The 22,730-nt window shown below is 44.0% G+C and overlaps 1 protein-coding gene and 1 long non-coding RNA gene across 2 annotated transcripts in view; one reads left to right on the top strand and one right to left on the bottom strand.

The window, feature by feature from the left end:
- SASH1 (SAM and SH3 domain containing 1) overlaps positions 1-22,730 on the bottom strand; it is a 299,031-nt gene that overhangs the window by 232,241 nt on the left and 44,060 nt on the right. The gene's annotated exons all lie outside the window — the stretch shown is intronic.
- Positions 1,362-20,934, top strand: LOC118500363. The gene is made up of 3 exons (XR_004902931.1): positions 1,362-1,701; positions 8,201-8,535; positions 19,717-20,934. It is a non-coding gene; the product is annotated as an uncharacterized LOC118500363 (long non-coding RNA).

Genomic DNA, 22,730 nt, shown 5'->3' with positions numbered 1-22,730 from the left:
GATCCAGCATTATTATTCCCAAATGCCTTATCTGGCAAGGTTTAGAAGTGAGTGCAATTTTATAAAGCCGTTCTGAAGGAAAATGCAAATGTTCCAAACCTATATTAAAACCAATCTCTGTTATCTTTGTTTTTTTTTTTTTTTTAACAAGCTTAGAATGAAACACAGTTTCTAAATATTGACCATATTTATGACTCCAACCGTGTAAGAAATTGGAAGGAAGAAAGCTTTTGACAATGAACTACCCAGGTTAGGCAAGTGGATGTGGCCCCAGAGGAAATGGGATTCTTCTGCAAGACTTAACTTTTCAGAGATAATGTTCGAGTGTTTGGTGGGAACTGAGAGACCACTGCTTCTGGCAGCGTCTGCTGCTTTCAGAACAGTGAGGAATGGAAATATCCGCCGCCAAGCCCGGCCAGGGTTGAGCCGAGATGTGTAACTTGGATGTATGCGCAGTTAATGAACGTCTCTCCTCCTTCCTCTCTGCCACGCTGCATAGTTGCTCCTCGGGATGTTATTTCCATTAAACCCGATCTGCCTAACTTTCCCGTGAGAGCTAAAAGTAATAACACAGGCTTTACGGAGCTATGCAATATATCCTTTCTGGAGGGGAACAAATAAAGAGATTTAGTTGTTGGTCCCCTTCCCGTCGCGCACACCAAACTCGAGTTTATTATTCTATTTCACAACACGCAAACATTCGTAAATGAAAAATTTCTGTTTCCGGTGCATTTCTTGGCATTCCGCATGGTGGGATCGTGAACATTTTTGGAAATGTTGCCAGCCGTTTCCATCAGTCAGGAAGTCCTGAACCAGAAAGGAGCTGGGGGTGTTCCTGCAGAAGGAGGAGGGGCTGACATGCATGTTCCCCTTCGTTCTCATGGTCAACGCACACTCCCCCCCGCCCCCGTTCATGGGATCCCCGAAGTTTCCCATGCTTGAGAGAGGGATCAAGTATGAACACTTTAAACAGTATCCCTTCCAACTTTCGGTCCATCATTCAACACAGCGGCTCTCACAATTGCCTGCTGAGAAAGGGCAGCTGGGGTGCCTGTTGGAAGTCCAGACTCCCAGCCCCTTCCCTTGGAAGGTGGATGCTGTGTATGTAGGTGGGGTGGGCTTCCGGGGCCCCCTGATGATAGGCAGGTTGGGGAAATACTTTAGTTCCTGACTCTTAACCTTGGCTGGATGTTGGACTCATTTGGGGTTCTGACTTTATTAGTCTGGGCTGTGGCCTGAGCATCTGGAGTTTTAGACACTTTCAGGTGACTCTAATGGCAGCCAGGGCTGAGAATCACTGACACCACGGAAACGACAGTTCAGGGGAACGTGGGGAGAGTGGGTACTATCTTTCCTTTATAGATAAGCCAACCAAAAGGCAGAGAGGGGACAAGGCTTGAAGGAGGTCCTACTCTCACCAGAATTATGGAAGGGGTCAGGTGTGTTTTAGTTCCCCTGCTACCTTGCCTGTGCTCTTTTGCTCCTTCCGAGGTCTCCAGCTTTCAGAGTCTCCGTTTAAAAGCAAAACAAAGCAAAATGAACAAGACAAAACTTTGGGTCGCCTAGAGCTTCTTTTACATCAAAATTGTTATGAATAATAACACTAATAACAAACCCAGCAGCAGCTTTCATGGGCACTTTCGACAAACTACACTAAATGCTCTGCATACAGTGTCTTAATTGTCTCAAGGACTCTTTACGGTGGGTTATATCTCCATTTCACAGGTGAGGAAGCTGAGGCTTAGAGAGTAACTTGCCAGAGGCCACGTTCCTACCAACACTCTTCATATTCCATCTAAATCTCTTCTTATTTTCCTTGCAGCCAACCAAGTTTCAGCAAGTGGCAGAGAGGAAAGAATCTGATAGCGTATTTCAGAGAAAGTATTAGGGACAGCTTTCCTGAATTCTATTGCCATTTGTAATACAAAAGTGATCGAATCTTTTAAGGAAATTCTAGAGCCAGCCATTCAAAACTATTAGTATCTAGCATCTGAGGAGTTAAATTGGAGAATCATAGGTTAATTCTTAACCACCTGGTGTGTCTGTGCCTAAGGTTCATCCTGCCTTCCCAGACACAGTCACGGTGGACTGATTTGGCATCAGAAGGCTCGGGCCTGGATCCCAAGTGCTTTTTATTAGCTGCGGGGTCTTGAGCCAGTCACATCCAGGATGTGGCTTAATGGTCTGGGAGAATCAGGCCCAGTTGGAACATTAGTCAATATTCTCATATATATATTTTTTTAAGGTTTCCAAAGTACTGACTTTTATTTTTCTGGCTATGTCCATGGTTGTTGCTATTGTTCTTATAAACATTATTGTTGTTAGCATATACATGAGGTGTATTATACTAGATACTGGACAATAAACTATATTTGTATTTATTTATATGCCACATTTTATTTTACTTATAAACCACATGCTTAGCACAGAGCCTGGTACAGAGTAAGCAAATAATCCAGGACAACATCACCGCCACCCTTGTCATCATTGTATTAATGATTTTCTAGATTGTAATTAATTGCCAACTAGTGCAGGAAAAACATTCAAATAGTAACAGGTGACACCGACTGTACACTTAATCCTTCACATGGACAGAATTTATTTTTATTATTTCAGTATCCAGAGCTCAAAGTGAATCAAGGAGAGAATTTGGTTCCTAGAAGTGCAAGATCTATTTAGGTATATAAACTCTTTACAGGAACTAGGTACTATTTTATGATGCTATGAATAGGGAGAAAGATGGAAAAGAACAGAAGTCATTTGTCTCTTCAATTTTGAAGATCAAATCCCTACTGCAAAGTGTGAGGTTATATATAAGTTAAGGATAAATTACTCTTTTATTTATGCTACAAAGGAATTAAGACTACTGGGTCAGCCAACAGAAGCTTAGACTAGGCATCTTCTTCTATATGTCTTGATTTATTTAACAAATAGTAACTGAGCAGTGACTATGGGCTGGGCACTGGGAATCCAATGATGACAAAGGTCTCTACCCTCGCAAAGCATACTTTCTAGTTGGCACAAAGACAAAGGACAAGTACATGAACAGATTAGTAAAACAACAGCTGTGCTAAGTTTCTAACTGTTGTGAGAGGTATCCACTTCAGACAGAGCAGTCAGGAGAAAATTTAAGCTAGAAGAATATGAAGAGGCCAGCTATTCTAAATGTGGTTGAAGAAAAGCATTACAGGGATAGATTCATAAATGCAAGTCTCTGAGGGGGGCAGGGAGGTTGGTGCTGCTGAGAAGCTGGAGAAAGTCAAGTATAATTGGAGTGTCTAAAGCATGGGAGACATGAGGCTATAGGCTCTTCAGGGACCAGGTCACACAGTCCCCTTGGGGGCTGGTAAAGAGCATGGATTTTACACCCAATAGGAAGCCACTGAAGACTTTTAAACAGAGAAGTAGCATGATCTGATTTGTGCCTTACCATAATCCTACGGTGTGTAAAGAAAGGATATTGAAGACAATGATACCCTTTCTCTTCCCAAGTAATACTTGTTGGAAAAGCAGAAGTCACAAAGTAATCTGTGCATTTTTAAAAAAAATTTTAAAATGTTTCATTTATTTATTTTTAGAGAGATTGGAAGGGAGGGAGAAAGAAAGGGAGAGAATACCAAAGTGTGAGAGAAACAACGATTGGTAGCCTCTTACATGCCCCCAACTGGGGACCTGGCCCACAACCCAGGCATGTACCCAGACTGGGAATCAAACCAGTGACCTTTCAGTTCACAGTCCAGCACTCAGTCCACTGAGCCACTCCAGCCAGGGCTAATCTGTGTATTTTTAAAGCAATCTTCCATGGGCATAACCCTCCATATTTCTGAAGACCAGTATTTATCTACATTCTAAATATACTCGTTTATCTACATTATAGATGGATAGATCATTGAGCTCTAACCTGCCTAGCTGAGGACAGGAATGCATTTCCCAATCCTTTTTGTCAAAATAAAAGACAACAGTCCTTTCAAATCACTGTCCGTGAAGTCCATGTCTTCAGGTGTCTCTTTCATCAAAAGGTGATGTGTTAAAAGTGGGCCAGATCCAGCCAATGTGTGATCTCACTGAGTCCCGGGTGGAGCATTAGGCATTGCCAGCTTTTGTTTATTGGACCAGTACAAACAAGGCGCATCGGTGCACACCTAAGATAATTGATTGGCGTACCAGTGTCCTTGCCCTGCCTAATAGAACTCTTAGCAAACCTAAAAGTTAAGACACTCCCTGGGCCAGCTCAGAAACAGATCCTCCATCCCCATGTGGTCTGCTGTTTCCATCGCTCAGGCAGGGGCAGGGGCAGGGAGACAGTCACGCTCGGTATAGTGCAGCATTGAACACGCACAGATGCGAACGGACAACTCACAGACTTTCGCAGCTCTAAAAGTCAAACTCTCTTTGCCCCACGATAGTTTTCTTTTCAGGTTTCACTTCAACGTGAAGCACATTGCTACGGTTGAGTTAGGAACTCCAAACACACAGGCTCGTCGCGGAAGTGCCGACAGACGCCTCCCTGCAGCCGCGCTCCTGGGCACGGCCATAGTCATCAGGTTTAATGAGTGCTGTGAAGATCGCCTCCGTCAGAATGGTTGCCCTGGGCTGGCGTTCAGGGCTGTGCACAGGTGTTCTCAGCCAAAACGGTAATGTGGGTTATTACATTATCAACGAGGCACAGATGCGCTTTCTGTCTGAACTCAAGGTGCCGTGCCTGCCAAGTGCGCAACTCTTCCAGTGGGCCCAGGTCCGTGTGTCTCAGAATGCTGTTCTAGCTCAGTGAAGCTGAGAACTGCCTTCTGCTTCCCCAGGACACAGGTTTAGAAAACATGTTTAAGAATGCGAGAGGGCCGGGCTCTCCAAAGGCAGGGACAGGCCTTTGAAGAACACAAAACTCATCCCACAACCTTCTGGTTTTTTTTTATTTTATTTTCAGTGAAAGTTTCAGCCACTGCACAGTCATGCATTGACTCATCAGGTTTTTCTTGGGCGCCTGCCTGGGGCCAGGTACCCCGAAGGAGTCACAGATGATTCTGCCAAGGCGTTTGTCCCAGGGCACCCTGCAAAGATTTCGGCTGGCTCCGATCTTCTCAGCCAACTGCTTCAGGATTGTCTTTCCAGATTCATGTCTCCGTTGCGTCTCCCTACGGTGCCAGCCCTACCTTCATGGCATTTTCCTACAGAGAAGGCTGTTTATCTAATTTTACATCACTGGCACCTCTCTTATTCCTAAGCTTGAAACCTCCACTCACTGAGCTTTTTGCTATTCATCTCTGTCTCTGGGATCAATGTGGCTTGAAACCGATATTCCTTAAAGCTGGCCGCTGCAGGTCCTGCGGTTAGCCCAGTGTCCTGTGTTGGCACTGCCGAGCCAGCACGGATGCCTGGGTGTCACTGAGGACTGCCTAGAAAAGGCCCCGAAAAGGCCATCGCCGACATGGCACCGCACCTGCTTGTGCTCTTAATGTGAAGTTGCCCATCAGGGATAGAACAGTGGCTCAAGGAGGAAAAACAGGTTCCCCTTTCCGAGAGGGAGTGGGTTTTGAATGGATCTTGACTCTGAGAGCGGTACTGCCTTGTTGTCCAGGAAAATTGCTCTCATGTAGGAGTTAAGTGGCGAGAAAGGAGGTCAGTGCACTGGCCGCGAGGCCTCCTCCCTCCTCTCCTTTCTGTTTTAAGCACGGAGATGAACAGACACAAGCGAAAACACTGGGAAATGTGTGACCGTGTGCATGCATGTGCTTGGAGAAGTGTGTAGTGTTTTCCTGAGCTTCTGAGAGAACCCAGCTGAGGAAAAAAAACGGGAAAAGCAGGGTCACACCAGAATTATTCAATCCTCTGTCCTTTTGCTTGTTGTCTATGCCTCAACTCTTAACTGTAGATGACAGAAGGGGGCTGAAGATAAATGGGAGCTCTTCTTCCCCATTTCCTTTCCACCTCCACCCTGCCCCCACGCCTGACTTTAGTCCCCCCCCCCCCCCGCCACCGCCAATCCCCACTGCTTTTTTGACTGATGGTTCGGCAGTGGCAGTGTGAAGGGATGGCTGGCTGCGTTTACCCTGCTGTCTGTCCCCACGGCCCCCAGGGACGGGCTGTTGCTGGGGAGTCCAGGACTGTCATTCCTGCAGCCTGATCAGAGCCCCAAAGATCTGGGCCAGCAGAAGTGTCTTCCTGGCGCACTGCTGTTCTACATGGCTGACCTCGTTATGAAGTGAATCTCTTGACAGGCAATTTGCTCCCATCACTGGCATCTAGAAAGCCTTCGCTACAACTGTGAAACGCATCCGATCCTCTCTTCTCCCAGGTTTAGCTTTCATGACATGTTCTGCTTCCACTTACTGGAATTGCCTGGTTTGCATTTCCATTTGGTGCTTGAACTAACTGTTCTGATCCCCTCTGCTTTCTCCCAGGCGGACAGGCACATGTTTTATACGTGGGAGGAAGGCAAGGACAGAAGGGGCCCAACAGATGATAACAGAAAGTAAATGTCAGAATGACATGCCTCTGACTCGGGAAGACTTGGGGGGTACAGTACCACCCCCTCCCTCCACTGAGATCTGAGTTTGGATGAAATACAGAAATGGAAGTACGATTTTCTGGCTAGGGATTTACCATTGCCTGTCTTTTGTCAGATAGACATTTTGGACAACACATTAATATTTACAAAGTCCTTCCCTGGCTGGTATAGATCAGTGGACTGAGCACGGGTCTGCGAACCAAAGAGTGGCCAGTTCGATTCCCAGTCAGGGCACATGCCTGGGCTGCAGGCCAGGTCCCCAGATGGGGGCGTGCGAGAGGCAACCACACACTGATGTTTCTATCCCTCTCTTTCTCCTTTCCGTCCCCTCTCTCTAAAGATAAATAAATAATTTCTTTAAAAAAAATAAAAGCACTCATTTCAAAAAAAATTTACAAAGCCCTTTTAGGAATGTTGCCATTTTACAGATTTAAAACAAAGCACATAAGAAACTGGTTAACGTTATTATATTTGTAAGTCAAATGTATAGACCACATTCCCAAGGGGAAGAGGGAGGCAACTCTGAGATGGTTAATATGATAAATTAAGTGATGTTTTAAAATAATTTAGACTCAAATAGGAATCCTTTCCAATGAATATTTCATAGTTGAAAAATTAAATTTCTTCAATTTTCATGAAAATTGAAAGGGACGTGATGAAAATAATATCCTCTGATCTCTTCTTTTAGTATTTCTAAAGCATTATATTATTCAAATAGGTATACATATTATATTTAATCTTGGATTAAAGAAAATGGTTGGTTCTTAAATGTTATTTTGTTCAGAAATTAAAAGCTGGGCCCTGACCAGTGGGGCTCAGTTGGTTGGGTGTCATCCTACAAAGCTAAAGGTCACCAGTCCAATTTCAGGCAAAGCACAAGCCTGGGTTGCTGGTTCGGTCCCTGGTCAGGTGAGTTCGAGAGGACACTCAACAGTGTTTCTCTCTCACATCAATGCTTCTCTACTTCTATTTCTCCCTCCTTGCCCTTCTCTCTAAAAGTAAATAAATAAAATCTTTAAAAAAATAAAAGCCAAGGAAAGAATAATTGAAAGAGCCAAGATTTATAGTACTACTAGAGGCTGTTAAAGTGATGAAAAGTTGGCTTAGTCTTCAAAAGATCTTATCATCCCAACAAAAGTCTTTCCTCAGTCAGTAAAGTTTGGACTCATTCTTAGTGTCAGGAGCACCTTCTGTGGGACCCAGGGTCTCTGTGACAGAAGAGTCAATTCCCAGCCATGTTTTTGCCAGGCATGTCTTTTTCCCCACTGACTTCATAATTCACTTACGTAGTTAACAATAGTGTATGAAGTCCAGTGTGTGTTGGGCTCTGGAGGGGCAGTGATGGGTGACAGACCTAGCCCTGCCTCGTGGAGCGCACAGGGACAGGCAGTGAATGCGCAACTGAAGGCAACCAGGCCCGGAGCGGGGAAGGCTGTTATTTACGGGGCCTTCAACAGGAGCAGCTCACCGACCCATGGTAGGGGGCTGGGTGCATGTTGCCCTTGCTCTGAACGAAGATTTCTGGACTTCCTCTCTCTCTCTGCTGATACCATTCATTTGACATCTGAGGGCAGTTTACACAATGGGCAGTGGCAACCCTCTCTCTTCCTGGAATTATGGCATTGTTCTGGTCACAGTGGCTGCTTTCTGTGCGGTAGATTAACTGTGGTTCTATTTCAACTTTCCTAATCACAGGTATCAGTCTTGAGTGGCCCCCAGCTCTCCTGGAACACGGGGTGCCCCAGTTTGGGCGGGAACAGCACCCATGCCCTCACAGACAGCAGTCCCTGAGTGCTGCCCAGTCACAACACATACACGGCCAAGGTAACAGAGGTGAGGAGGAAAAACACCAGGCTGTTTGCACTGGGACATGGTAACCGTGAGATGAGCAAACGTTTAATTGTGTTTATTGAGGTCAACGTGAAACCTGTTGAACCTCTTACAACAACTTCCCTGACCTCTGATGCACGCCTTTCTGAAACACCTCAGGCTGAGCTCGTTGCTCTGAGATGTCAGCATGTTCCATTCCGGTAAGCACTCAACTCGCGGTGAGTTCTCTCCCTGTGGAGGACTCTGGGAAGTGCAGCTAAAATGTATACGGGGAACGAGAGTATAAGATGAAAACTGGAAACTGTGAGTCAGTAGACAGTGAAAACGGTCTGAGAAGGCTTTCTGGTTTTGGTTGATTGCAGACTGAATTTACGATCCAGGAGGAGGGAGACCCACCCATACGGCCCACGCATGCCCTTTGCATGCATGGTCCCCTTCGCAAAACAAGGAGCTGCTGGGGCAGAGACTTTTACCTGCAGAGTCTGGTGATTTCAGCACCTTGCAGCCTGAGCGTGCAACCAAGCTGTGTGTGCTGCGGGCTGGGCCCAGGCAGGGGCTCGCCAACCTTCGGAGCCGGGCGGCCTTCAAACAGGGCCTGAGCGCTGCGAGAATGACCTCACGCCACAGCTCTGGCCTCCCTTTTCATTTACTTTTGACAAGGGTGCGCTAGCAAAACAAAATATCAAGAAGTCGTAATTATGTGGAGGAAGGGAGCACGGGATTTGGGGTTCTGGGGTTTGAATCATGGCTCCACTTTTAACTCCGTGATTTTGGGCAAGTCACTTAACCCCCGTGAGCCTCAGTTTCCGAATCTGTAAAGTGGAGGTAATACTATCTGCTCAGGTGTTTATTGTGAGGCTCCAATGAGATAACGAATATAAATTACTTAGCATATGGCCCAGTCCATAATTGTTCAATAAATATTAAGTTATGTTTATTGATAGTGATCTCAACTCCATGGGGGAAAAATCAGTGCTTCAATTAGCTTCTTTAGTTTTGCTTGTTCCAAAAATGCCTTGATGCAGCATAAGCGAGAAGTTATGCATCCAAACAGGTAAAAAATGGCAAAGCCAGGAGTCCTTAATTGGTTCATTGAACCAATGTCTGTGGAGCATTTTCTATGCGCTCGGCGATGGGGAAGGTGTTGGGGTGCAGAGATGAGAGCAGCGCTCCCCGTCCCCCAGGAACATGAAGTCCAGGGGAGCAGACCAGTCAGGGAGCTGACAGTGACAGCACAGCATATGTGCTTCATAAATGCAGTTTGGCAGGCCTATGCTGTGAAAACACAGAGCAGGAGAGAGAAGAATACCAAAAGGATGACATGCTCCCTAAAGCTGAACATTCTGGTTCTCAAGGAATGGACGGGGAAAGTCCGGAACGTCAGACAGATTACTGGAGGCCCTGCCTCACAGCCTGCCGAGTTCCCAGCTGTAGGCACTCCCGAGCTCCCAGGCTGGGTGGTCCTTATTTGGTGGCTCAGATGAATGCCGGCCTCAGGTTCAAGCCACGCTGGCAGCCAGGGCAGCCTTGACCACAGACCTCAGGTCTGTTACCTGCTCTTCTGCCTGAATTCCTTGAACACGTCATGTTTCTGATCAGAACTGGGCCCTTTCTTCCTTGTATGTATCGAAGGACTCTAGTCCTGGCTGGACTGATGATCTCCCTGCCCCTTAGGCTTTTAAAAACAACACCTCCATTGAAATATAATTCGTGTAGTATACAATTCACTCATTTAAATTATGCAGTTCAGTGACTTTTAGCATATTCACAGCTCTGCTCCACCATCGCCACAATAAATGTCAGAATATTTTCATTATGTCAGAATGAAACCCTGCACCCCTTAGCTGCTACCCCAGTACTCCCATCCCCCCATCCTCTGGCAACTGTTAATCTACCTTCTGTCTTCATAAATTTGCCTGCCCTGGACATTTCACACACGTGGATGTTATGGGCTAATTTATGTTCCCTAATGTGACTGTATTTGGAATCAGGGCCTTCAAACAGGTAAGTCAGGTTGAACAAAGTCGTAGGGGTGAGGTCCTGATCCAATGGGATTCCTGTCTTCATTGGAAGAGGGAGAGACACGGGGGACATGTGTGCCCAGAGAGAAGGCCATGGAAGGGCATAGCAAGAAGATAGCCGTGCACAAGTTAAGAAGAGAGGCCTCAGGGAAAACCAAATCTGCTAACACCATGATCTTGAACTTCCAGCTTCCCGAACCGTGAGAAAATACATTTCTGTTGTTTAAACCATTCAGTCTGTGGTATTTTGCTAGGGTTGCCCCAGTGGATGGATATAGAAGATTGATACAATGTGTTTTCAAGGTTCAATCTACACTGTAACATTGTATCAATACTTCATTCCTTTTGTTCATGACAAATAATATTTTATTTATGTGAATGTACCGCATTTCGTTTTCCCATTTATCAGTTGGTGGACATTTGTGCTGTCTCCCCACTTCAGCTATTATGAATGATGCCGCTATGAACATGTTTGTACCAGTTTTTGTGTAGACATGTGTTTTCATTTCTCTTGGGTATGTGTAGCAGAGACTAGAATTGCATAAGGAAACTCTATGTGTAACCTTTGAGAAACTGCCAAACTCTTTTTACAAGTAGCTATGCCATTTTACGTTCTTACCAGCAATGAATGCGAATCCCCGTTTCCCTGTATCCTGGGCAACATTTGCTATTGTCTGCCTTTTTTATAGGCTGGATCTAGTGGGTGCAAAGCGGTACTTCTCTGTGGTTTTGATTTGCATTTCCCTAGTAACTAATGATGTTGAACAAATTTTCATATATTTATTGCCATTTGTATATCTTCCTTGGAGACATGTTTATTCAGATCCTTTGCTCCTTTTAAAAGCAGCAATTAATTTTTAACTTGACTTTTAAAATACTGAGTTGCAATCATTCTTTATATATTCTAGGTACAAGTTCCTTACTAGTCATACAATTTATGAAAAATTGGTTCCATTCTGTGTGTTGTCCCTTTACTTTCTTGACTTTTTTAAAGCACAAACATTTTGATTTTGATGATGTCCAACATACCTATTTTTTTCTTTTGTTGCTTCTGTTTTTGGTGTCTTATTTAAGAAAATACTGCAAGGCGTGGCTGGCGTAGCTCAGTGGATTGAGCGTGGGATGCAAACCGAAGTGTCGCAGGTTCGATTCCCAGTCAGGGTACATCCCTGGGTTGCAGGCCATGACCCCCAGCAACTGCACATTGATGTTTCTCTCTCTCTCTTTCTCCCTCCCTTCCTTCTCTAAATAAATAAATAAATAAAATCTTAAAAAAGAAAATATTGCAAAATCTAAGGTCAGGAAGATGTACTCATGTTTTCTTTCTTTTTTTTTTAAACTCTCACTCAAGGATATGTTTACTGATTTTAGAGAGAGAGGAAGGGAGAGAGAAACATTGATCAGTTGTATGTCCCAACTGGGGATTGAACCTACTACCCAGGTATGTGCTCTGACCAGAGATCAAACCCACAACCTTTTGGTGGGTGGGATGATGCTCCAACCGACTGAACCACCTGGCCAGGGGTCTTGTTTTCTTCTAATAGTTTTACAGTTTTAGCTCTTTCATCAGGATCTATGATCCTTTTTGAGTTATTTTTTGGTATATGGTATGAGGTAGGGGTTCAACTTAACTCTTTTGCATATAGATATCCAGTTATCTTAGTATTATTTATTGAGAAAACTATTCATTTCACTTATTGAATTGTTTTGGAAATCTTGGTGAAAACCAATTGAACGCAGTGTCAAAGTTTATCCCTGATCTCAATGCTATTCATTGATCTATATGTCTATTTCGTGTCAGTAAAATACATATAAAATATCAAATATACTGTCTTGTAACTATATCTTTGTCCTAAGTTTGGAAATTGAGAAGTGTGAATCATCCAACTCTGTTCTTCTTTTTCAAGATTGTTTTGGCTGTTCCGGGTCCTTTGATGCTCAATAGACTTTTGAAGAACCAGTTTTCTGTGGTGCCTGTTATCAGGATCCCTCCGCTGGCCGAGGCATCTGAGGCTGGCTTGCAGGTGTCCCACACCACCACGCGGTCCGGTCTCCTCTGTGTGCTCCAGTCTCACCCAGGCGGCCTGAGCAGGTTTTCCCAGCCTTTAGAGCTGGATCTCGTGAACTCACATTCTTGACGTGTACCTTTAAGGGACGGGATCTAATTCTAAGACCAGCTCTAGTGGTGTTTTAAGTGAGATTGATGTGTGTTAGGTCTAATAGCTCACTGTCGACTCCTAAAAATTAATTAGCTTTGACGGACAGCTTGTTAGTATAGCCATGTTGTAGCTGTTGTTTTGAAATCATAAAGGTAATACAGCCACAACCTGAACTGATGGAAAACAAAAAATTCACAATAATCAGAACCTACTTGTTAAAATAATAGTGCAATGATCAATAATCGAATGCATTATTATAGATATGGTTTATTTTTTCCTTTGTAGAAGAAGTTTTTGTATCGTTTTTGAAATTTGAATGGAGAATTCCACTAGGGATTCCTTTTGTCTCTCTTGTGGTCGACAAGGCCAGACAATTTTTTGGAGCCATAACCAAGCAAAACTTGGGGCTTAGGAAGAGTTAGTTACGTCATAGGAATGTATTCACCTGGATTTAGTTTGAAGTTAGACTAAAATTAACATGCATTTGTCTTTGTGTTGAACTTTCTCCTCTCTAAGAAGACGTGTACATTTGCAGGCACATCATTTCTTCCCTATAAGGTTCTCAAGACTGGCTACAGAGGTTTAGGTTAAATCAGTTTGGCTTCTTACTCATCTGAACAGAACACATCACGTCATTTATTGAAACCTGGGCTCTGGTGATCATGACACTTCAATTTTCTTCAGGTTGACCAGCAAGGGGCACTAAAGCACAGCGTCTCTTCCGGGCTCCTCCCAGCAACAGCAGAGATTTCAGGGAGCAAGTAACGGGGCATGGGTCTGGAAGCCGTGCACCCGCACGGTGCGATCAACACGCTGGTGGCAGTCCCTTCGACATTTTTCAAGGCTATTGTATTTTTTAAATGAGAAACATTCTAATTGGGCAAAAAGATAGCAAAAACAATTTCAAATACAGAATCACTCTTCGCTTGCAAGCCATAATTCTCTTGTCTAGTCAATACCGTTAGATAAATCAGCAGAATCCTGTCATTACTTTTCTGTGAATTACTGTGGTTTTTTTCCATCCAGGGAACATAATGGCCTAGTCACATAACGAGTTCCTAAAAGGATGAACTGCTTGATGTTACAGTGACAAGCAATTATTACAGAGGCCTACTGGTTGGTCTCTTTTTCTCCCTTTTAAATTTTGCCTGCCTATTTATTTCCATCAGCTACTAAGAATGACTCTTGTATTGTTCCAAATAAAGGATGTGATCTATATGCTGGGCACACAGGATGAATAATTCCTTGTCATAACAAGGCACGGATGCCCTTCAGAGACTGGCGAGAAGTTACGGAAGCTGTTTAGTATTTGGTAATGAGTTTTTCTTTTTTAATTTTAGCTTTTATCCATGCCTAATCACCTCCAGGTACCGAAACACTAAGAATGACAACATTCAGTGTGTAGTCCACCGAGCTGGAAGCAATTACCTGATGTTCTTTTATGCTAAATCAAAGAAACAGTTTTTGGGAAGCACTGTCCCCTTATCCATATTGTAAAATGGTGCATGGAAAGGTAATTTATTCAATATTGATGTCCAATTAAGAGTCCGTGTATAATATCTTGCGTAACATTTTTGTTAAATGTTTTAAACCAGTTCCCTTTGAAGACTAGGGTTTGGGGACCTTGTCATTGGCGGCACGTGGGAATCGCACATTAGAATGGATCACATACTTCTTCACCCGTCTCATTACAGCCCTCTTCTCCTCAAACACAATCCGAAGCCTCACATGTCTGATTACTTAAGAATCCTTCAACAGTCAGAGCTAAATGATGGACAGTTCGGAGTATGATTTCTAATACCTTTTCCTCTGCTCACCAAAATTAGAAGTCAAAGGATGCAGAGCAAAGATTTCGTTAGGGCTCAGGCAGATATCAAAGGTGGAATGAAAAAGACAGAGCAAGAGAAAGGGAAGACTGTAGATTCCACGTTTGTGGTTAATCGACTTAGTGTGTGTGGGGAGCATATTCTGGCTGTGTTACTCTGGGCAAGCTGTTTTACTTATCTAAGCCTCAGCTCATTCTTCTGCATGGTGAAGAGTCATTCATTCATTTAACAAATATTTATCAAATGCCCACTATCTGCAGGCACTATTCTTGGTACGTACAGTTGTTCTGAGGGTCAAAGGAGAGAATGAATGCAAAGACCTTAGCTCTGTGACAATGACTATTGGCCATTACTATCTATTGAGAATATGCTATGCACAGGCCTTATGCTACAGATCTTGGGCAATTACTTATTCTCTCTCTGCCTCAGTTTCCCTCACGTGCAAAGGGAGGTTCATGTCTCACATAGCTCTTGTGGGATTTAAATGAGGAATTTTTAACAAGTACTTAGAACTGTGCCCAGCACATAATAAATGTTGTATGTGCTTCTCAGGGACAACCTGGACAGGTAAGGCTTATTACTATCACTTTAAGGAGGAGTTAGATCAGGCTCAGGGAAGTAAGGTCAAGGTCCAAAGCTGGTACGCTGCGGGTTAGCAGTCCTACTTGCTGGATTCTGAAGTCTGTCTTTGCTTTTTCCGCTGAACCCTGATGCCTCCTAGAAGCACTGAACACCCTGCTTGGGGTCACGAAATCATGAAGACTATCAGCACAGGCACTTCTTTGTAGTTCTGAAATATTCCCAGTTCCACGGGTCTCTCCTATCGGTGCCCCTGTGCACGTGAGCACATGCGCATGCGCACACACATCTGTAGTGTTGGCGTTCCTTCTGAGCAGCGGCACCTCCCACAGACATTATTACACTGCCCGTTGTGCAGTGAGCAAAGTCGCCACCTACCACTCCAGAACCTCTCTACTTTTTGCTAGGCAATAAGTAAAAAAAAAATGTGAATTAGTTTTTCAATCTCTGAGCGTTTTCAGGGAGAATGCTGTTTTGCTGGCTTGCTCATTCATTCATTCATTCATTCACTCATTCATCTCTTCATTCATCCAACATTCACTGTGAGCCAGGCTCTGTACTAGGTTAGTACTTAGATTTTTATTAAGCACACACTATGATTTCTCAGTATGTAAAATATTAAAACTTAATTGCAGATTTTGTACACATTAGTTTAAAAGGACGGAATGCAAAAAGGACAGTATTTGTTTGCTTTTCACATCCCTTGTCACTGACTGTCAGAAGAAGATAGTTCTACCAATATATTACAGCTTAAATAAGAAGCATATTTTCTCACAGTGTCCTTTGTATATCTTCCCCTTGGGGAACACGCAGTTATAAATTATATGGAGACGGGGTAGAGCCAAATGGATCTCCTTCAGGGACACATGGGGAAGGCACTGCTTTAATAAACTGTCCTTTCTAGCTGGATGAAGTTGAACTTGCAGCAAATTTCCAAAGAGCAGCATTAAACCGAGCTGATGATGAACTTGTGGAAAACTAAGTTCCATGGTCAAATATAGTAATTGCTTCTTTAAAAATAAACATACAAAAACATTCCCCCCCGCCCCAAATGTACCAAAATCAGGAAGGGGTAGATTCTGAGGATCTGTACCCATGGAATGAACTCTCACTGTTATGTCCCCAAAGAGCTATAATTTCAGAGAATGCTTTTGCTGTTTGTTTTTCAGCTGGGCATTCATTCTTCCTTCTTTTAATAATATTGCAACTTTCCCCCTGAGAAAAGGTTTGTACTGGGTCTTGATTAAAAAACAACACAAAACACAATAAAACAAAAGCCAGCCAACCCAACAGGAAATGCCCTTCTTGCTTTCTCCCTTGGTCTTCTGGCAACTTGAACTCATTGCCACACTACTGGGCTTGCTCCTTGCGGCCTCTGGTTGGGCAGGCTCTAGAAGGTAGTATTGCTTAAGAGAGAAAGGCTTCTACTCAGCCTAATTGTTTGCCAATATATAGAGCACTGTAAAAGAAATTTTAACTATTGCTGACTTTTATTACTAGTCCTTCTGTACGGTTTCTGCCAAGAATTTGAAGTAAAGATTAACATCGAGAGGTAAGTGGCAAAACCAACACATAATGCATTAGATCAGAGATACATACAAAGCACCTTAAAGAGAGAGACCTGTGAAAAATAGTTACCAATCACCATGATCGGAACAGAGGCTATAGTCCCAGCTCTTCACTGTCTCATTGCTAGAATGTGCCAAGGTCTAGGGCAAGGTGCAGGGCTTCCCAGGGAGGGAGGGGGCAGGGTGGCCAGGGTCACAGGAGTCAGAGTAGCAGTGCTTTACTGACTAGTGTAAAAGTACTTCCATAATGTGACAACTGGTTCGCAGAGGTGGGTTTCCTAAGTGAATGGGCCCCCACTTACATGGGAACCTTCCAAACAAATCTTCGCTCACATACATAATTTTCATTCATAAATGTCTATTGTTCCTTTAAGAGGTCCCATAAACTTGGACAAGCTTTCGGTCCCCCACGACACCAGGTTTCAGACCCTCGGTGTGGCCACAACTGCGCACACCGGGTGACTACCAGCCAGCCACCAGGCAGGACGGTCCGCGTGGCGGTGCCCATGCCCGCGCTCAGCAGCAGCCGCAGAGGACGAACTCGCCCAGAGCTCGGCTTTGTCCCACCCGAGTGTCAGGTCTGCCCACTTGGGGAGAGGGACTCGCCAGGCTGCCATCGTAATTACAGCCTGGCATCATAATAATTCCTTACAAATCACTACGATTTCGTGACCTTTCATCACACATTCATTTTTTTTTTTTCTATTTCATGCTTAACAAGAAACCTTCTGATTATAACTCAGCTCCCGCTGCGGCTGCCTCGGTGGCCGGCTGTTGCATTTACAGTCTAGTGCAGCGGCTTTCCCGCGTTTTCACCTTTAGTAATTGGCATAAACCAATTACTAAAATTCTGCGGCACACCAAAAAATATCTTTTTTTGCCAATATGACAAGAAATAGGTCTAATTTTGACTTATTTGTACTGGATGGCTATTGCTGTTAGCTGTTGTCATTTTTTATTTGAGAATGTAGGGGAAAAGAGGGCAGTGCCTCTGAATAAGCGGTCAGGTATTGCATGTTTGAAAAGTTCTTGCGGCTCACTGGTTGAAAACTGCAGTGATTTCTGTTTCTCAGGACAAACCCACAAACCAGCGTTCTAGTTTACTAGCGACCGTTCTGATAGCTTGCCCAATGTGAGTCCACTCCTGAGAGACCGTCTCTGCTACGGTTTCTGAACCTGTGAAATTAGGCTGTAGGGCATGGCAAATGGACTAAAATAAATATCCCGTCTCCAGGGACAAATACTCCATGGATTCGCCCTTGGCCTTCTTTCCTTATTTTCCGTAGCACTTTATTGGAACTGTTTATTTGTCTCCTTACTGTAGATTGTAAACTCCTTGAGAACAGGGGCCATTTGGATTCCAACAAACGCAATAAATATTTAGTAAATGAATGAATGGAATAATAAAAATTGTGTGATATTCTTTGGATGCTAGTCAACTTTTAGCTTAATTTACAAATCACTTGGTATTTTAAACCAATTTATTTTTTTCATTATAAAAGTATTCATAATATTTTAGAAGTTGGTCATCTTTCATCTGTTTGTTTACAAGTCATATTAGATATATTATAAACAATGACCACGGGTGACATAAAGCAATCCCTTCCTTAAAATATTTTCTTTTTCACTATGGAATTACATTTTTATATTGGTCATATCTACAAATATTTAGGAGGATTGAAAATTATTTTGCTCTTGGCACCAAAAACTAGTCATGAGAAGAAACTAGTTACTTCAAGAATAAACCAGTCCTGCCCTGGCTGGTGTAGCTCAGTGGACTGAGTGCTGGCCTATGAACCAAAGGGTTTCCGGTTTGATTCCCAGTCAGGGCACATGCCTGGGTTGCAGGACAGGTCCCCCACTAGGGAGTGCATGAGAGGCAACCACACACTGATGTTTCCCTCTCTCCCTCCCTTCCCTTCTCTAAAAACAAATAAATAAAACCTTAAGAAAAAAATAAACCAGCCCTGGGATGAATTCCCTTATTGAAGAATGTGCAAAATAACCCAAATGAATGGTACTGATGCTATTACAGAACCATTTTCATCACCCAGGAAACCTACTGCTGGTTTTAAAGCACACACACAAAACATTATCTATCCTATTGAATTAAAAATTTGAGGCAGAAGTTGAGGGGAACAAAACAATTGTAACAGAAATAGCCTTTTAAAAGAGAAGACCATCTAGAGGAAAATGAATGACCTGTATGACTGTAAGAATAATACAGATGAAAAGACTCCTGCTTATCTACACATTCCTGTTAGCTCTGGTTTCTGATTCAACCCTCAAGAATATGGGTAACCTAAGAGAGAAAGGGACAGCGACAGGGAGAGGATGAGTGGAATAAACTGTGTGTGTGTGAGAGAGAGATAGACATAGATATGAATGAATTAGGCATAAGCAGATGCTTCACAGCTTAATTCTTGACAAAAGAAAAAAAATCCCTCCGTTATTTCGAGCTACATGGTTGGTTCTGTAACCTGCCTTACCAAAGAACCACAGCAAAGCCAACCAACAATATATGTTTTACTATGGGGTAATTAATTACTCTAAGTTAACAACTAATGTTTCCAAATCAGTTGCCTCTTCTGTTAGATTGACACTTTGTGCCAAACCTTCCTTGGAGATAGGAAAATGTCTAGGCTGTTGCTGAAATCATCTGGTTTCTATGTTTGCATAACTTTTTAGCTGTAGCTTAATGATTCACTGTATCCAGGCTATCATATCAAGACGTGGTTTCGCTACCAGCACCTACGACTTCATTCCAGGCAGCCTCGTATCATCTCTGCTTTCTTGATAGAACTGAGTTGGAAGAGAAGCCGTCTTTCGGAACTTGTGTTTGTGCTGAGAAGCAGAGGAGTTAATGTTGTTTGTTTAGAGAAGAAGAGAGGAAGTCATCAACCCTGCAGATTCTAAAATTCTAAACCTCAAGAGCTTTTAATATTTCCTCTTGAAAGCATCAAGCAGCTGTTTCTCTTGGGAGGGCTCTTGGAAGCCAACTGGGTTGAACATGGGGTGATGGAATGTGGGCTTGAAAAAGGAACGCTGACATCCATCCAGCTTGTAATCTCTCTCTCTCTTCCTCCCTCCCTCCCTCTCTCCCTCCCTCTCTCTCTCTCTCTCTCTCCCTCTCAACATACACACACACACACACACACACACACTCAAGTGCCAGGCCTCAGGACCTGTGTGCAGCTCCCACAAAGGTCTTTTTTTAAAAAATAACAGCCCACAAAGCAAGAATCCAGCCTCTCCTCCAACAAGTGGAGTGACCTTTCTCATGTCGCCCTCCAGGGGCAAATGCTCAGAAGAATCCTGGGTGGAGGCAAGAAGCACAGCTGGGACCCAGCTGCCTTCGAAACAGCAGCCACCAGAAACGCAGCCCCACGAGGAGCACCACCACCCACGGCAACAGCTCCTTCTCCAAATGGCCACGTGAATGCACCAAGAGTCCTCGGGTTAAGGAAACTGAAGGTCCTTAGGGTGTGTAAGTTGTCCTGCTTGGTCCACACCTAGTCCGCCTCCTTCTATCACAGCACCCAGGGACCCTGGCCCCTCTCTGAGTGATCATTGGCACTTGTATTATCACAACAACCATGTATAGTAAAACTACTTCCTGCCACTGGGTGTTTTCCTCTCTCAATATCTGGCTGCAGTATTCTGATACGGTTGTCTCGTTGAGGCTGTGGGAAAGGCCGGGCCCTGGGAATAAAGCCGGTCTCACCCGCAGGGTTGGGGGACATTTTCCAGTGTCAAACATGCAGGTGAAATGTGGGTTCATGGACAGGAAGCCAGAACTTAGTAGGTGAGGAGGTCTGAGCTTACGAGTTTCTGATCATCCCTCCCCGCAGGGTAGAGAGGAAAGGTAACCTTGCTACATGGATGCGGGCCCAGGGCTAGAGAGGGAGGGACATGAGCAAGCTCCACGTGGAAGTGTGTTGTTCTATTCCTTTTGCCATCCTTGGTCACGGAGTGAGACCCTCTTTAAATGCCCCAGCCCAGTCTCAAGGGCGCTTTGGGGAACTTGAAGAATGATCTCAGGTCTGCAGTTGAGAGCAGAGTTAGAGGGAGGCCGTGTCCCCGATGCTGACATGGTGGACACGCGGGGGACTCCAAGTCCTTGGCAAGCCAGCCCACAGGCCTCCCTAACTCAGAGGATCAGGTTTGGTTTAACTGAACAATGGGCTTCCCTGCATCTTTTCTCATTATTTACGTCTACTGCCTTCCCGGTAACGAACATGCTGGTAAGCTCAGTAACGGCTGTCACGATTGTTTAGAGAGTTAAAAGTTAAAATCCAGCTTTACAGCGCGGTTTCGAGTTCCCTGACCACATCCAAGTCTCCCACATGACCTGCCAGCTGAAACGTTCTGTTTTCAGGGGTGGCTCACCTGGGGTCACCCCAGCAGTGCGGGGGAAACCCCGAGTGCCAGCGGACCAGAGAACTCGGGTTTACTTGGCACAGAGCCACGGCCCACGGGCCTTAAGGAAGGAACTCTTTTCCCTCTTTTCGGGGCTTAGACCATACAAAAAAATGTTCTGAAAAAAAAAATTGGGTCTAGCTGTAGATGAACAAGTAACACAGGAGATCCTTAGGCACCCGCAGTGCAGTCCACAAAAGAGAAAAGATTAGAATATGATATGCGTTTTTTTTAAATAGTGGCAGCTGTCTTTTTATGAGAGAAATACTTACTGGTGGGACACTGAGGTCATCTTTGAACTTGTAGATTACTTCGTGAATGACATGCCATCTTTCTGTGAGAGTTGTAATACACATCGGGGCACGACGGACGAGTGAGAGAGAATTTGAGACAGAGGCAAACACTTTCCTTGGCCTTGAGAAATCAGAGTGCACCCCAGAAATCGGACTATTTGTTGTTAGGGGAGAGATTCTGAAATCACCGGGGCATGAAAGCGTTCTCAGGCTCATTCCAAAGCAACCAAAATGCAGAGTCCAAAGACAATCAGAGTCTCATAAAGTGTTTGGCCAAGAAAAAAAATGGAACTTTGCCTTCTTGGCTTCCAGAAAGAGGGTTTCCATCCAGGTTCCCACTGGAATGGAGAAGTCATTCACATATTTTCCCACCCTCTCTGGTCTCTCTGGATCACGGTGGCTTTCTTTTAGCTCGTTATTTACAAAGAGACAATGGTCCCTTAAAATTAGGTCAAAGGCCAGTCTTCAGGTAAAGAAAAAAAGAAGGAAGGTGAATAAAAATAGCAGGACATAATGTTGCACAGCTATCTCTGTGGAAGGCACACTGTGCACAGCCAAGTGCTTGCAGGATGTAACACAAAAGTGTGGCGTGTTGTCTAATGGAGTCAAACAAGCACGTTTTCTGTAATGAAGGTGCTTTGGTTGATAGAACGGGTAACATATAAGCCTCCAATCTTATTTATAAATAAGTCCACGAAGGAAAACCCCCATTCCCAGCTATGACTTAGTGTTACTAGTCAAGTCCTCGCCATCTGCACAGCAGGATCCCAGATGACTACAGTGAATCCCGAATAATCCTACGTTTTAAAAGATGTTTACCCTTAGAAGTAACTAAGGCACCAAGAAACTAACAAAGGCCCCTCTCGACTGTTTTACTTAATTCCTTCTACTAGATGTTAAGTCAGAAAGACTGAATGCAATAATCCATGGATGTGGGTTCACACTCATCATTTCTGAGCCAACTCTCAGTTTGTGAAAGTAGTAGCTACCATTTACTGGATACGTATTGTGTGGCAATAACTGAGTTGATTGCTGTCAGTGTATTATTTGCTTGAATCCTTACGACAGACATTAGCAGACGAGCAGGGGGAGGCACAAAGAAGTTAAGTCAGCTTCCAAAGGTCACAGAGCCAGCAGGTGGCAGAACAGGGATTTGAACCCTGGCCTTCGGACTCTAGAACCCACACTCTTAACCATGAAGCTTTACTGCTTTATGAAACTCTATGACATCACAGCTTACTCGTTCTTTGAGGACTAGGTGGTGTTCAAAACTCTCTGTTTAAATATTTATACAGGACATAAATATGTACCCTGAGACTTTACAATGAGCATATTCCTATGCATTTTTTCTGGCCCAATTCAAGGTGTCCCTATATCTCCAGTGTTAAAAGCAGGAAAAGATGCCATTTGCCTAGTGGTTTTCATCTTCAAGCATGTCTTTTAGGAAAATTCTAGAAGGGCAACCACAAAACATATGGCTTCAGCACTTGTGTGTGCGCACTCATTTGGGCATTTGGAGCTTGAGAGGTT

This window comes from Phyllostomus discolor, chromosome 4, assembly GCF_004126475.2.
Source record: "Phyllostomus discolor isolate MPI-MPIP mPhyDis1 chromosome 4, mPhyDis1.pri.v3, whole genome shotgun sequence".
NCBI classification, from domain to species: Eukaryota; Metazoa; Chordata; class Mammalia; order Chiroptera; family Phyllostomidae; genus Phyllostomus; species Phyllostomus discolor.
This window is presented reverse-complemented; position numbering and strand designations above follow the sequence as displayed.